The following is a 9,901-nucleotide window of genomic DNA, read 5'->3' on the forward strand; positions in this document are numbered from 1 at the left end:
AGCGCAACCTTGAACTCAAAACACTCCATTACTGAGCTATCAATAAACTTGACCTAAAGCAGCGTTCATCTCATCGTTAAGAGTTCTCAGTCCTCACGCGTGTGCACAAAACAGCCACAAGTACTCCCATACTGAAAACTAATTTTTCTTCCCAATTGCATGTTGCTTTGTTTTGAGCCTGACAGCTCGGAGTATTTATTATCCTATTGTGCTTCCCATTGACGTTGTAGCATTGTTTTGCCTTCACGGCTACAAGCGCAGAGCAATCCCGGGACTTAAATTGTTACCGAACAGGCTTTTCCTTGCCTAGTGCAGAAATAGCTCTTTGGCGCCCAGGAATTTTTTCAAGGTACTTTTCCCGTGCCATGAGTTGGGATACCTGAAGTCGCTGTCACCCTTCTGGCAATTTGGCAGCATTTAGCCACTTTTTTCCTTCATTGTAGCCAATAAATAGTTCCTATTTTAACTTCGCATACTCTTTTCCGCATTCTTCCTCATGGCCAAAAGCAAATATTTATTCCCTGCATATTTTTCATTTTCTTTCCGGCTCCAATTTTGAAACCTGTGGATTCTCTTGGCCAAACATTGCTTGACTGGCGTGAATCAGTGTTTCCCTCTGGTTTCTCGAGACTGCTTCTGAAAATCGCGTTACAAGGACGAGGAGGGAGAAGTGGGAAGGGAAGACAGCTCTGTGGGGCAGCGCTGTTTTACATACGAGTTAGACACGGCTAGAGGCCAAGGTCAAGTTGAAAGTTGCAGTCTAGCCAATGTGAGGACTGTCATTCAGAGCCCGAAGTTCTGCCTGATTTGTTAAAAAGCGGGTAGCTATGAGAACACTAATCTCTCCAGCTCCCCTCTCCCTGCCCGTCTCCTCTGCAAACTCCCTTCACCCTCAGCCTCAGAGGTTTTCTCGCTTATCTGGCTCTACTTTTCAAGCTCCTTTCCATAAGTAGAGTGAAGCCATGAGAAATCGTAGCTTTCAGCCCCGGTGCAACCTGTACTAGCAGTGGAGGGATGTGCGGGGGAAAGCAGGGGCTTCCGGTCTGCTGAGTTTTGGTGGTTGTTTTTTTTTTGTTTTGTTTACCCACCTGGGGCTGTTCCAGCCTTGTATGTTACAGGGATAAGGGAGATTAGATTAGAGAGCTTTCTTTTCCCCTTTCTCTACATCTCCCCGTCACTCTAGAAATCCATTTAATATTTACGGACGAAGGCCGTGCTTTTCGCTGCTGATAAGACCAGCAATACAACCGTCCTCTTCCCCTGTTTGCCATGACGTGGGGGGAATTTCGAGACTGAGACCGTTTCCTCACAAGAGGCAATATGACAACTGCAGAGCGTGTATGCACCACCGGAAAAACAGTTATTGTCGGACGCAGGACTACACGCCTTTGTTTTTGTTTCCTAATTTGAACTACTTTTAATAATTGTTGACACCGAAAGAGAAAAAAACCCCTCGCCAACTATTTTTGATGCTCCCGATACCAATTTTCATTCTTCAACCAAAATTTCTTCCTGCCTTCATGGGTATCTACCATTAAATATTAGAAAGTAAACGTGCGGGCGGGCTGAAGGCATAGTACAGAACAGATGTTCTTCGAAAATCATGAACCCTGTAATGAACACCCAGGATAAAAATATGCCCGAGCCTAACCCCTCCACCTGCCCTCGCCTTGAACATATACCATTCCCTACCACTTGTGGAAGAGCTTTTACTTTTCACAATGTACGTCTTCAGATGTCCTCGAAAAATCAACCCAAACCAAGGAGTTTACTTGAAGCCACTGTTTGATTTGAACGTCTTTGGAAAATTTACTTGATATTTGACTGCTTCCGTACTTGCAACCGACAGACCAATCAAAGCTTCTTCCAAACTTTTAGTCTTTTTCGTGCAAAATAAAATTAGGACACAGCACATACGAGTGTATGGTAGAACCATAGCAATTTCCAAGAGAGCTGATACAAACCTCCGTACAGCTTTGCTTTTATATAGTGTAAAACAACCTGGAGAGAAATGCATCTATTCGTTTCCTCTAAAACGAATATTCATTCCTTGGGGAGCAAGACGATGAATAACCCTGATCAGTGGGAGAATTCTAAAAGGTCCTGAATGTTTTCATAGCCAGGCTATTTCTAACTGGTTTTGCTATCCGGCGGTAGTCAACCCGATACACGGCCATGCCCATCTCAGGTATTGCATAAAGGTTAAGTGGCAGTTTCTTCCTTTGGCTGCACTGAGGGTGGTCAGACTCATTTCACCCACTCCACAGGTATAAGCAAGAACAGAATTAGGCCCCTACAAGTGCTTTAAACGATGTCACTGTGTGTTCCTGACGCCATGAACCCTAGGATAGTCTTGCCACAGCGAGGACTGAAGTAAATTGGACATAAAAGTGAAAATATAAATTATTTAAAAATTTCTCTATGAGATAGGAATATGGTCACTTCCTTCCACCCCACCCTCCCACCACCACCCACTCCGCCAGAGACCCTAAGATTGAGCCTTTCTTAGAGAAACAAGAAATCCTTTCATTTGAATGTCAGATTTTGCAAATACGGATTTTGTTTGTCAACTGGATATCTAAAAGGCTTTTTTCCCCCAAAACAAGTCTTGGTGTGGTAACAAACACATCCACCCTCCGCAGCCCTGCCCGCTGGAATGCCCAACTGAAAGGAAGGCTGATTTCTGGTAGGATAATCCCTGTCGTACGAATACAGAAAAGAAATCCCAAACTGTCGCCCAAAGAAATCCAGTCTTACTTTTCAATCTACAGCTTAGCGGTAATTAATGAGCATTAAGAAAAAAACCGTGTCTGATTGATGAAAATATATGTTTGTCACGGAGTTCAATCCCTCTAAACCCGCTAAAAGATCTTAGCTGATAATGGAGGAGCTAGAGGGAGATCTTAGTTACTAATAATACTCTCCGTTCTGCAGAGCTCAGGAGTCTTGGAAGACGCAGGAGTAAAGTGATAGCAGGAGCAAGAGCCTTAATTGAATTTGATTTTCATGAGCAAATGAAATTTACCTGCCAGCAGGGTAATTTGGAGCAGTACTGTCACCGCTGTTTTCTTCCATAATTTCTAAACCATCAAGGATTGAGAGAAACATTCCTGAGTCCGTGTTAAAGACACTTTGTATTTCAGGATATTCATGTGTTTCTAATGGAAGTAAGCAGCTTTACGAGCGGGTTTCGCAGGACATCTTAACTCTCTCCCTCCCACTGCGTGCTAAGGGGGGTGCTGAGATAATTACAAAATAAGAATTTGTAACAGCAAATGCAAAAGGGGGAGAGTCCGAGAAAATTTGCGAAGGTGTCCCAAAAATTCTCAGGCGCACGCTACATACAGACCTGTCTATTTCAGTCGACTCAAACATTCAAATGGCACCACCTATAAAAAGGTGTGTTCGAAAACAATGTCATTGCTTTCACCTAAAGAGTGAAACACGAACTAATCTTAATTGAACCAGGTCTCAGAAGATCGCTTCACTCCGTGTTGTTTTGGTTTTATGTTTGTGGGTTTGGGGTTTTTTTAATATAATTTTTTTCCTATTTCAACTCCAGAAAATATGATGGAGATATTGCATGTGCTTAGAAATAAAAATGGAAACTATCTTGGAATCTATCTCGCGGACAAGATCTCTTTTCTGATTTGTTTTTCTTTGCTTTACATTTTTATTTGTAGTATATTCACAAGCGTATTTTCGGAGGGAGGGCATAGGGGTGAGATAGCTTTCTGTTTATACTTGGCGTGTGAAAGCAGCAGAAGCCTGGAGTTATGTCTTGGTAGTCCAGAGAAAATATTTTACTTAAACTGCCGTGTAAATGCCGCGATGATGAAGAGAAGCCTTTGCAGGCTTTCCAGTCAACGGCAGACTGGTTGAACGCAGTGATAAAACACCCCCGCTACAATTTCAATTAATTTTGCCCTGCAAACTGAGACGGATATTCCCCATCAGCTCTGCTCTTTCGCACAAAGCCTGCCGAGAAAAATTTTTTTCGCTTAGTAAATTCTGGTAAACGACGAGGCCTGGCTGGCCGTGCAGTAGTTTATCAGGGCTATTTTACCTTCTAGTTGAAAATGTTGTAGTGCCAACGTGTAGTAACAACAGATAACAAAATTATACTCTAGTTACTCTTCTTTAATTTTCTTGGGCTTATACTCCGATTTTCAGGATTTATGGTTTTGAGGGTAAATTAATTTCTCGCCTTACCTACCAGGAGCGCATATTTTTGTAAGGAAAAGAAAAAAAGAAAAAAAGAAAAAAAAAAAGAAAAAAGAAAAAAGAAAAAAAGAAAAAAAGAAAAAAAGAAAAAAAGAAAAAAAGAAAAAAGAAAAAAGAAAAAAGAAAAAAGAAAAAAAGAAAAAAGAAAAAAGAAAAAAGAAAAAAGAAAAAAGGAAAAAAAGAAAAAAAGAAAAAAGAAAAAAAGAAAAAAGAAAAAAGAAAAAAAGAAAAAGAAAAAAGAAAAAAGAAAAAAGAAAAAAGAAAAAAGAAAAAAGAAAAAAAGAAAAAAAGAAAAAAAAAAAGAAAAAAAGAAAAAAAGAAAAAAGAAAAAAGAAAAAAGAAAAAAGAAAAAAGAAAAAAGAAAAAAGAAAAAAGAAAAAAGAAAAAAGAAAAAAGAAAAAAGAAAAAAGAAAAGCAGGGTACAGCAAGCTGCAGTAACATATCCTCTCTATTTCAGCTGGGAGCTTGTAATAATTGCTACCACATGATCACATGGTGTATTGTTGCAGCCTGATTACAATTAAATTTATCCCTCCACCTTTTTCATTAGGGGAAGAAAAAAAGTTCTTCCTGAGCTTCAGGCCCATTTTGTGCTGTTTTATTTCTCTTTGAAAAGCTGTCGGAGAGAAGCCGAAGTTGCTTTTTCCTTTACAATGCGAGAGAAAGAATTTCTAAAAAGCTCTTTCACCCTAACTTTCTTGTAATAGCGTGACATTTACACATAGCGTCCGACCAGGGGAGCTCAGGGACAGGAGTGAATGCTGCTGCTCTCTGCAAGAAGTTGTAGGGTATTTTTTCCATGCTGAGTCCAAAGGCGTATCTTCACCTAGGGAGGGAAACAGTTACACTCTCAGTGCTAAAGACGTCTGTGTGCGATATCTAGAGAAAGAAAGGAAAGAGAGATATAAAGAATCATACAGGAAACATTGGACATGTTTGCCTTTACTGAAAGACAGCTGTTTGAGTACATTCTCCAAGAGAGTTTTCTGGTTCCCTTTTCAGAAGTGGTTTTAGTGATTAAAATACTGAATTAATGGAGGCAGTTTATCTGTGATGTCTGGCTCTGTCTAATGGCTCTGTTCCCTCACTTTTCTAGCCCTTTGCTCAGCTGAGACTGTACATGCCCAGGGCTGTAATCACGGCTGTTTTAAGAAATGTCTTAAAAGGGGACTCACCGCACTGACGGGAGAGGAGAATGACTCTAGCTGGAAGGTACCTGAGCCACGAGTGGAAATCTTGCCCAAGGAGAGAGAAAAGAAACAAAAAACCACCACCAAGACACATTGAGTCTGACAAACCCCTGCAGCTCTGTCAAATGTGGCGGAGAGGGACGGGAACAGCCGCAGAAGTATCGTGGCTGCAGTCCCATGCCACTCTGGCTCCTCCAGCAGGCCGGGTGGTTGCAGGGCCGCCGCGAGGCTCGCCTTGACCTCTCGTCACCGCCCTGCACGGAAGGCCCGGGCCGGCTCTTCCACACCCGCCCGGCTCTGGGATGAGTCTCAGCGACTGCCCAGAGACACACACCTCTGCAGGGCCACCCGGCCGGGCTGCTGGCTCCTGCTCATGGGTCGCCCTGTGGTCGGGACCTTCCCCCAACTCCTTCCACCCTCGGGTAACTGACGGGGCTGTTTTTTGGCTGCTTGCATTTCTCTGCTCTGCGGGCTGATGAGGGGCTTCTGCAGGCAGCGGGTAAGAGGGGAGGTGCGTGGCCGCCGGCGCCATGGGAAAGCGCGCACCCACGCAGGCATCAGGCATGCACACCTGGAAACAGTGCTGTGTCCCCCCCTTGCTTTGACTGAGGTGGGTGGGTGGGTGTGGGTGTGGGTGTGACCACACACGTGTCTCTCTCCTTGCCATATGTTATGCTCATCCCTCTCGTCCTGGTCCGGCTGGAGCAAGGAGGGGAGTGGTGTGTCCTCTGCCACCCGTAGGCGCACCCCACCTCTGGTTTGGTGACAGCCTTCTTCTTTCGTGGGTGGGACCTCACAGGGACAGCCCTGGGAGCATGTTTCACACCATCTGCATGAACTTGGGATCCGTTTCGAGCAGAAAAAGGCAGCTGGATTTGACTGAGTCCTCAACACTGCTTAAATGACCTTCGTCCATGTCGTGGGTGCTCCCAGTACCAACCAACCACCTCTGAGCAGAACGCTACTTGATACCGCGATATGATCCCGTGTTCTCCAATTAGCTTTACATTTCACCAAGCACATGCATTTTTGGGTTTTTTTGGTTTTTTTTTGGCAAAACCCCAGTAAACCCGGGGTCTAGAAAATGCTTTCCAGTGCCTAGAATACATTTCTCAGGTATATATAATACGTGCTGTCTTTAATGACATGAGACATTTGCTACTCTTCATGATAGATGGAACTAATGTCTTTCTATCCATACCGTGAACACATTCTCTAAATAGGAATTATACAGTGTTTCCCTTTAAACATAACACCAGTCAAAGGCAGACTAGTCGATAACTTGCATCTCTGGGTAAGCATATTACTCCCTTTTTGCTGAATCATGAATTTTCCCAAAGCTTATTGTATTTTATGTCTTCTCAAGATAAACAGTTACATATGTGACTCTGTTGAAGGTTAAATCTCATTCTTACATGCGCAACAACTGACTATACTTCTATGAGGTTGTTTACTCTGGAATCAGCTAAAACCTGAGATTCGTAGTTCACCAGGAAAGATGGGAGCGGAGTCTGTCCCTAATTAACCAGCACGTAGCAGACTCCAGCGGTTCGCATCTGTCCACTCCTGGATTTAGATCTTCTGTCTGGGATTCAGACTTCATCTGCCTGAGCACACTGTACTAGAGTCCTTGAGGATGGCCATCAGCCACACCACTGGCACCATTTGGCATTGCCACCCAGTGTCCCCATATCCACGCGAGACAGTGGACTCTTTTGCCCTCTCCAGGGACAGAGGGACGGGGGAAGAGCATAGGTTCAGCCCAGCAAAAGCAATCCTGTTGCAGTCCTGGGAGCCTTCGGAAAGATATCCAGGGAGAAGCAACCAGGCTGGTGCCAAGGGACTGGAGCAGAGCTGAGGGCACATGCCAAGGTTCCCACGCTCTGAAGACAATTCGTAAAGTCGCGGGAGCCAAAGTATACTTAGTCCAATAATGGTACAGGGAAAAGGGAGTGGTTTCATAGCAACCCCTCTGACATGCAAAATAATGAGCGGCTGAACAATAAAGGTTAGTCTCTAGCCTAGCATGCCCTCTGGTCTTCTAGCGCAGATAACTAAAGGAAGAAATTCCCTCGTCCCCTCGCGTGCCGCTCGAGGCCGTTTTCCTGCACATGTAGCTGCCCTGGTGCCAGCGAGCCGAATCCTCACTCGTAGCAGCTTCCATATCATTGTGGGGAAGAGACTCGCTGCCTGCCAGTAATTACCAATTGTCATCCACTTTCACAAGACCGCATTTCTTTGCGATTTCTCTTGCCGAGTGTGTGGACTATGTCAAATACTTTGCCATCTCCCGGATGCTGCCACACTGCCCCCTAAAAAAGAAGGGGGGTAAAAATGAAGAAGCAGCAGAAAAGAAACCCCAAACAGCTGGGTGTAACTTAAAGCTACATGTCTAAGGTCATGTTGCAAAGGATACATAAAGGCTGGTGTGCTTTTGCTCACAGAAGTATCTGTATCTGCTGCACACTTTTTCTCACTGCTGTCAGGTCAATAAATTCTCAGCCCAGGGGCTCTACCTGGGGAAGTCCAGTACGCCGTGTGGAGGTGGATCCTGTTCGAAACCTGTGGGTGCAGACATGAGAAGCTGGACAGGTCGAGCGGATCAGTCCATTGGTGTGGGTACAGGAGGAGCGAGGGCATGGCCACCGCCCCAGCCCGGGAGCCCACCTGCTGCTGCAGGAACACTACACGCCCTATCCTAAACCTGTCAGGAAATGTTACCACAAAGAATAATTTCACTGTGAGTTAATGAAGCCAGGAACAGATGCATTATTGCCACTTTGGGTGATGTAAATAATTGACAAATAAAGGAGAAGGAGCTTGTCTGACCCACTAATTTTAGAGGGATTCTGGAGGAAGGAGGATTTGGGGTCTGTGACTACTCTAGGGGTCACTAAAATAGAGGTCAGAAGCCTATGCTGAAGTTCCTAGGAGGTCTGGGCAATGTCTAGCCAATCAAGTAATCATAATTTCATAATCAGTTTTCAGTCAAGGTCTCATCTTCGGTAGATGGCACGACCATGACAAAAGGGGGGAAAAAAGTCCACCTTAGCTGGGAAGACAAAATTTTGTATACAACTCCCCAAGTTAGGGAATTAAGTTTTATTTATAGCCTGTGTGTGTGAGAGACGGATTGTACTACTTTTTAAATAATAGCCGCAGGACCAAAACCGTAAAAACTGTGAGCAAGAATATCCTAGCTGACATAAAAGTTGCCTATATATAAAAAGAGAATCCTGTAAAATTCCGCAGCGGAAATGGGTTAGCAAGTATCTTCTGCCCGTTTGCAAACATCAAATGTTTCTGCCATATGTCCTTTCTTATTTGTATACCAGCTAAGAAACCTGAAACGTATATATGCGATATTAAAACAAAACATGAAAGATTTTCTCAGAAATCTGTGAGAAGGCAATGTAGGTCTGAGGTGAGGGTTGAAGGCAGTAAAAAACCCAAGTGATGCTATTGCCAAAAACTTTAATATTGAACAACACAGCTGAAGCTTTATCATGGTACGAAATTTACAGGCTAATAATTGAAACCTGTGTGCACATTGAAAGATATCTCTTCCCTTTGCTTGGTACCCAAACGCATAGTTTTGCTTTCCGAGGTGAGAATCATCCCTGCAAGACAGGGAAGTCTTTGGGAACGGGAGGTGACTGGCATCTTGAGGAAGAAGGGAGAGGAAGAGTAAAGAAAAAGAATAGAAAATAAAATTATGGGAAACGGTGGCTTTTTGGGATCAGAAGAGATTTTTGATAACTAGGGTGGAAATAAAAATGTAAGCTCTGCAGAATCAGTAGAAGATATAAATGACAAGGAAAACTGTACGTGGTAAAAAGAAAACCAAAGAAAAACCTGTGGGCTGGAAGAACAGTAGTTTAAGTGTTCGCATGTTGGAGATTTCTCATCATCCTCGTCATTTGGGCAGATGATGGGGCTTCCCACATCTCAGTTGAACATCATTAGGTATCAACTAAGAAGCTGGAGGTGATCTGAACTCCTTGGGAAAAGAAGCAAGGTGGGACGGAGAGTATCCAGCTGAGAAAATATCCACCCATCTCACCCAGTTTCATACAAAATAGGACAAATCCTGGCATTAGGTCCTGATGCATATTGGAAATACCTGTTGTGCCCAAGGAGAAGCCACCTGTTAGAAGGGGACAGCATGGGACCTCCGGTCACGGAAGGCTCGATCACACTAGTGCCAGTACATGCTTTAAAACTCAAGGTCGGGGCCTCTCTCTCGCCTCTCCCACTTTCCCCTGATACTCTCTCCTCTGCTAAAACCCGCGGCGTAAATGAAAACATGAATTCCTGCCATAGCACTGGGGAAGCCTGGAGCCGAACTCTAAGTGTGGTTTACCCAGCCTTCTTCCTGTCTTTCCTGCCTACTCCTGCCGAGATCTGTGACTCAGAAATGAGTAGAAAGGGTTTAGGACAAGGTCGGGTGTCCTCCGTTCCGCCGGAGTCGCGGATCGCCGTGCCCC

Source organism: Pithys albifrons, chromosome 7 (assembly GCF_047495875.1).
Source record: "Pithys albifrons albifrons isolate INPA30051 chromosome 7, PitAlb_v1, whole genome shotgun sequence".
Taxonomy (NCBI): domain Eukaryota; kingdom Metazoa; phylum Chordata; class Aves; order Passeriformes; family Thamnophilidae; genus Pithys; species Pithys albifrons.